A 7,410-nucleotide genomic window follows, 5' to 3' on the forward strand; every position below is an offset into this window, starting at 1 on the left:
ATATGCCTGGTTTAGACATTGATATTATAGTACACAGAGTGCCTTTGATAGAAGGATGTAAACCTGTTAAGTAGAAATTGAGGAGAACTCGCCCGGATATTCTACTGAAGGTCAAGGTAGAGATAAAGAAGTAGTGGGATGCCGGTTTTCTAGAAGTTATTAAATACCCTCAATGGGAATCAAACATAGTGGTGGTACCAAAGAAGGATGACAAAATTAGAATATGTGTAGATTTCAGAGATCTAAACAAAACTAGCCCAAAGGATAATTTTCCTTTGCCTCACATAGACGTCTTGGTAGACAATGCTGCTAGAAGCTCAACTTATTCCTTCATGGACAGATTCTCCGGGTATAACTAAATTAAAATGGCTAAAGAAGATAAAGAGAAGACCACTTTTGTCACACCATGAGGAACATTTTGCTACAAAGTGATGCCATTCGGGTTAAAGAATGCTGGAGCCACATATCAAAGGGCAATGGTGACACTTTTTCATGATATGATACACAAAGAGATTGAAGTGTATGTGGATGATATGATTGCCAAGTCTAAGAATGAAGAAGATCACGCTCAGATTCTAAGAAAATTACTTGATAGACGAAGGAAGTATCAGTTGACATTAAATCCTGCAAAATGCTTATTTAGGGTGAAGTCTGGAAAGTTGCTAGGGTTTGTGATAAGCAATAAAGGAATAGAGGTCAATCATGATAAAGTGAAAGCAATTCAGGCTATGACAGCTCCTAAAACCGAAAAAGAAGTAAGAGGTTTCTTGGGACATTTGAATTACATCGCGCGATTCATATCTCAGTTAACAGCAACATGTGAGCCAATTTTTCGATTGCTTTGGAAAAAGAATCCTGGTACTTGGGACAAAGATTGTCAAGATGCTTTTGATAAAATAAAGCAATACTTACAGAATCCACCTTTGTTAGTGCCACCTGTGCCTGGAAGACCTTTGATCTTGTATTTGACAGTAACTGAGGAAGCAATGGGTTGTGTGTTGGGACAACATGGCGAGTCTGGAAGAAAGGAGAAAGCTATCTATTATCTGAGTAAGAAGTTTACAGATTGTGAATCCAGATATACTATGATTGAGAGGCTGTGTTGTGCTCTTGTATGGAGCACGGAGCGTCTTCGACAGTATATGTTGTATTATACCACCTGGTTGATCTCAAAAATAGATCCTCTTAAATACATCTTTGAGAAACCTTACTTGTCAAGCCAAATAGCAAGGTGGCAAGTAATGTTGGCCGAGTATGACATTGTATACAAGACAAGAAAATCCGTAAAAGGAAGTTTAATTGCTGATCATTTGGCAGATAATGCTATCAAAGATTATGAGCCGCGTCGTAATCCTTTTTTTAGGAACTGATGTCATCCTTTTTTTTTATGCATCTCCTACGAATGTTGTTTTTCGACACGTCTCTTTTTATAGAAAAGGACCGATGTCAAGGGTATTTATACCAAATATGGATTATGTCCATTATTTCCTTTTGGTAACTCAAACATAAATCTCCTTTTTAGGGTTAAACGTCGATATTTTAGACAAATCTTCTATTTTTAGGGACTGATGTCATTTTTAACGTGTCTTTTATTTTTAAGGACTGGCGTTAACTATTAAAAAAAAATTGCAAATAAGCTCAAATATAAAAACACACAAGTAAGAGTAACCTTTCTCTTGAATCAAATATAAAAACACACAAGTAAGAGTAACCTTTCTCTTGAAAGAATGTTTTAAGGGTGGTGTCTACCTTCCCTTAATCATAACTAACCTAGTACCCGAATCTCTAGGACCAATGTCTAATTTGGGATTTCTAGTTCCCTCATATTATTAGATGGCGACTCCAATAAAATCTTCATTAATTTCCCCCAATAAAAAAAAATCTTTTTGTTAAATAAACAAAAAGTGGAGTCGTCGCCTAACGTTGTGTATCGACAAGGGTCATAACTTTTTGATCTAATCGTTGGATCGTCCTTAAAAAATTTTCGATAATCGATTTCTTTTGAATATTTATGGAATCGCTACTCGTTGACGAAGAGGTGTTGTCGGCAAGACAGGAGTAACGGCTTAAAAGGGCCATAAATTTTGATCCGACCGTTGGATTGTCCTCAAATTTTTATAGGAGTTTCCGAAGGATATTTTCCTTAAATTAGGTATGGAATCGCTACTCGATGACGATGAGGTCTGGCTGGGCCAAACCAGATTAACAGCTTAAAAGGATCATAACTTTTTATCTAACCGTTGGATTGCACTTAAATTTTAACAGGAGTTCCCATAGGTCGTTTTCCTTGGAGAAGCTATGGAATTGGTACTTGGTGATGAGGAGATATGGTTGGCAAACAAGAGTAATGACTAAAAAAGGTCATAACTTTTGATCCAACCATTTGATTGTCTTAAATTTTTTACTAGAGTTTTCGAAGACCGTTCTACTTGGAATAGCTATAGAATCACTATTCGATGATGAGGAGGTCTTTTCGGCAAGGCCTGAGTAACGACTCAAAATGATCATTACTTTTAATCTGATCATTGGATCACGCAAAAGTTTTCACAAGAGTTTCTGGAGTCCATTTACCTTGTTGTAGCTATGGAATCGCTACTTGGTGAAGAGGAGGTCAGGTCGGCAGACAATAGTAATGGCTCAAAAGGGTCATAACTTTTAATCTGACTGTTGGGTTGTCCGTAAATTTTTACAGAAGTTTCTGGTGGTCAATTTCTTTTGAGTAGCTATGGAATTGCTATTTGGTGGCGAGGAGGTCCTGGTAATGCTATTTCACAATATAGTAAAAAAACAAAGTTGTATATCTAAAAGTACAATGAAAGTAGAATATACAATGTTTAGAGCACTTCAACATCAAAGGGTGTCTGGATAAAAAAAAAATCATTGAAAAAAGAAGTAATGAGCCTCTTGAAATCTAATGTGACAATCAAGAACATACAATTAAAAATGGTGAAATTGGTTTATAGTAAACATATACGTACCGTTAATATAATTATAGTTTTGATTTATTTCAAAAGAAATCAAGGTGGATGAAGATCAAGGGGTGTTAATGATAAGTAATTTCAGCCCTAATTGGACAAGTGGGAGATGTTAAAATAGTGGCCAAAATAGTCATCAATTAATTGCAATGGTCAAATACTAATATGGCAAAGGTGGTAACTTTACCTAGCAATTGTCAAATGACCTTTTTATTTTTTATTAATGAATTTTATTATTTTAATATATCAAGTGACAATAAAAGTGTTTAAATATGTTGGCTTAATGGTGTTTGACATGGGCAACTCATTAATAAGATATAACTAATTTATTATGAATAAAAGTTTAGCTCTTTATTAAAATACCATAACCGGAGAAAATCCACTACATGGCACCATAGCCTTTTGCAATTATAATCATTATATTCATAATTAAAATCCCACAAAAATTCTGAGACAAGAAAGCTATATGATTTTGAATCATCCCATTGAAGGACAAAGCAGTCTCAGTCTCGTCTCGCCATGCGACCATCTATATATGCTCAGTCTGCCCAACATCTATATCTGCTCAGTTCTCTGATTCAGCATCCTGCTTACAATTCTCTCATGAGGCAGTGTGTCTGGGCCAGTCTTGTCCTGTTGTTGAACATTTAACAATGGACATGGCCCTACCATTGGCGAGCTTGAAAATTCTTGAAAAATAAATAAATTAGGAGAGAACCTTTGTGTCATTATAATATTCTCCACTGAACGTGTTGTTGGCCATCTGTAGTTTTTCTCTCATCATCTTCCTGAGCTGCCTTAGGCTTAATTCATCCGATATCTTCTCATCAATGGCCTTATTATATGCATTTTCTTTCTTAGGTTCCACTTCTTTTCCATTGTCGTCAATGTTCTCCTTGTTAATTTCTGATGCATAAGATTTCCTTGTTGTCAACTCACTAGGACGAGGAAACTGACCTTGAAGAGTGTCAGCTGCAAAGGGCAATAAGCATATTGTTTGACCTGAGATTGCGCCACCAGCAACCCAGGGTTGATAAATTTCCCTTTTGGAAGTTGGAGAGCCCGCTGCTGGAGCTGCCGCCAGGGCGAATTTTTCTTGTGACATTACAGTAATATCAATCGAAGTCTCTGAACTGCTATGCTCGTGAACCTTGTGCAAAGGGATTTCACTTGAGGCATAATCAGATGCCAGAGTACAGGAAGTAGTCTGATTTATGGATCCTGGAGTCTCACGTGAAACCCAAGATGGGCGGCATTTGTGGGATATCAAGTCAAGTTCTCCAGCTTCCATCACATCGATTTCAACAAGTGCTTCATCATTATACTCAACTGAGATATCCTTGGAGGGTGCCACAAGATTACCAGTGACTAAGTGATTGGTTGAAAAAGACCCGATTAATGACAGACTTTCAGTTTCATGTATGCTTTCTGACATCTGGTTGCTAGCATCTTCAACAACTCTTTCTGCATTCCTATTTTCTTTAGCTTCATCTGATTGATTGCTAACAGACTCACCCACAATTGCAAAGTTTGATTGGAGGTCATTATTGTCATGCCGCTTATCTTCCAAAAATTCAGATACTACGGTTGGTGAATCTGACAATAAATTAACAAAACATTTAGTCCTGCAAGACTCTTACCATTTAAGAAACTTCAAAGAAGCACTGAACAAAAGAATGACCATCGACATCAAAATTGTTAATAAGAGATGAACGGATGTTTTTATATTGAAGAAACATAAAGTCAGATTACCGTTGTTGTAAATCAGTTCCTGAGTCACCGGTAATGCCTTCTCTGAGCTTTCAACTATAATAGGATTTGATTCATCCTGTCCATTTAAGCCTTCCGATTTTGGATTGTAACGATCCATTTCATAGTCATTTCTCTTGTCATTCTCTTCAAGTTCGTTGTTCATTTCACTTTCATTATCCAATGAAACAACTTTAGAATAAACACCTTTCTGGCCCATTTCCTGTTTTTGCATTGCTATCTTCCACTTCATACTCGTCATTGTTGCTCTCTTCTTGAAGTTCACGCTTGATTTCCCTTCTCTCCTCCAGTAAATGATCAAGGTTTTGGCATGCCACCACTTCTGTATCAATAGTTTTCTTAAAACTCTTTTCGGATTTTGTCAGAAAATCATCTCCTGTATCACATGATGACTGTTGTTAAGGCTCAGAGGAAACCAAAATCCAGCAAAATAGTTTCTAGTCGAAGTTCAGTTCTAACTCCTTGTTTCTTGTTTTTGTATTGCATTCAATTTGTTCAGTTCTAACTCTAACCAGACCACCACAGATGCAAATGAACAGCTTTTAGCTTATATATATTGCACTCACATACGTAAAACAAAAATACTTACCAGTCTCATCCTTCGTTTCAACATCCTCAATTTCCCAGCACAATCCATCCATCTTCAATGGCCTAACCCTCTCTTTCTCCTTTAAGCCCAATCCTTCCATACCCTTCTCCAACAACCTCACTGAATGCCTCGTGCTGTACACCCTCTGAACAGATTTTTCTTCGTTCTGAGCCTCTACTTTCCCCCGAGCTGAAACTGCTGGAGCCCTCCTCCGGCTACTCCGTGCCGCTGGTGTCTTCGGCACATTGTTTTTCTCTTGATTCTCAACACTTTCCATCGATTTACTCTCCATTTTGTGGCGAGCAGAAGCTGTTGAAGTCCTTATTCGCCTGGATAGCATTATTGGAGTCTCTGAGAGATTTGCAGTTTTATTCTCTTGATCACCCTCCCCGACAACTGTTCCTCTTGTTGTGCATCGAGTACGAGTCAAGGGTTTTGAGCTTTCAGGCTCAATACGAAGAGGCTTTCTTCGAATCAAGGTTCTAACAGAAGCTTGAGGAACTTTTGGTGAACCACTCATAGCTTTCTCTGGGGATTGCTGTGGTTCGGGTTCTGGCACATTGGTGAACTCCTCACGTCCTTCCACCTGAAAAAATTAAGTAAATTTTTTGGAGACAGAAAAACTATTTAAGGGTTTGAATTCCTACAGTTTCCTTTCAATTTGTAAACTAATAATAAGATTAACGGGGTTGTGGACTAAAGGAAAATTTACATGATAATTCAACTGGGTACTGGGCTTGATTTGTTAAAGCATTCTTTGATTTCTGTGAAATATAAATGGCATCATTTTACTAAATATTTCATTAGATTTCTTCTGTGTGGTCGCTAGAAACCAATATATGTATATATATATATTGAAATGCAGTATTCAAAATTATTTGACAGCCAAAATAATTGCACAAATATCTAATAGTATAACATAATATTTTTTTTCAATGGTTCACTCAAAGTGGCCAATCGGTCTGCATGAGACAAATACATGGCAATAAAATCAAGAAAATATCAACGGATTTTATTGAATATTTCAAGAAGGCTGTTCGTTCATTGATAGAAAATTGGATCCGGAAGATTAAATCTTAATTTCGTTGAATATAGGCAAGAATATTAAATGGTTGGTTAATCATTTCAAAGAAAAGATTATATTTCGTTCGTACCTTGTCAAGAACTTTGAGGGCATCGGCCATGGCGATATTGGTCATGTTAGCAGGGATCTTGTTCTTCTTGCATAGATCTTGGAGCTCTTTCCTCGAAAGACTGTGGAAATCCATCTTTGAATTGATAATGACAACGAAAAACAAGATGTTTTTGCTTTACCTTGGCTGCGAAAGCTGGAGCAGGTGCTGGTGCAGTTTCTGTGGCTGCTGTTGAGAGTGAAGAGCTGTAGCTATATAGTTGTCTTGAGGGGTTCGGGTGAAAAAGCCCTAGAGCATATGACCGTTGGAGCATGAATTTGAAATTTGAATTATGTCTCTTTCTTTTCTTCTTTTCTTCTTTTTTTTTTAAAAAAATTTGTTAAGATAATTTATCCCAAATTAAAAATTATACTAATTTTTTTTAATAATAAAACATGGTATCATTCCATAATAATTTCATTTTTGTTTTAATTTTCATCCTCTTAAAATTTTCAATTGCAACTTTTTATGCCAAATTAATTGTAAATTTCTTAAAATTATTTTAAAAAAAATCAACAAAAAAAAAGGAAAATACATATGTATAAAAAATACCTATATGTTGGCTCAAGTAGGTTAGAAACCAAACAAGGCATGGATCTCAATAATTCATGAAGGCATCATGAAAACCATGCAAAGACCTATATGTTGGCTCAAGTAGGTTAGAAACCAAATAAACAAAAGGGTTCAAGAAGTTGACAAAAAAGAGGGAATCTATATTTCAAATCAAGCAAAATGTATACATATATATCATAAACATATTTTTAGGAATTTTCAAGAAAGATTTTTTAAAAGCAACCAGAAAGGTTCAAGAAATGTTGATGCGAATCTCTTGAACATGCGGTCAAGCAACCCATATGAAAAGATATCAATTCTTAGAAAGCCAAGTAAATCAGATTTGATAGGA

The 7,410-nt window shown here is 36.2% G+C and overlaps 1 pseudogene; it reads right to left on the reverse strand.

Moving 5' to 3' along the window:
* Positions 1 to 3,322: 3,322 nt before the first annotated feature.
* Positions 3,323 to 6,690, reverse strand: LOC118042936 (uncharacterized; annotated as a pseudogene).
* Between the last annotated feature and the right edge of the window lie 720 nt (positions 6,691 to 7,410).

This window comes from Populus alba, chromosome 19 (assembly GCF_005239225.2).
Source record: "Populus alba chromosome 19, ASM523922v2, whole genome shotgun sequence".
Taxonomy (NCBI): domain Eukaryota; kingdom Viridiplantae; phylum Streptophyta; class Magnoliopsida; order Malpighiales; family Salicaceae; genus Populus; species Populus alba.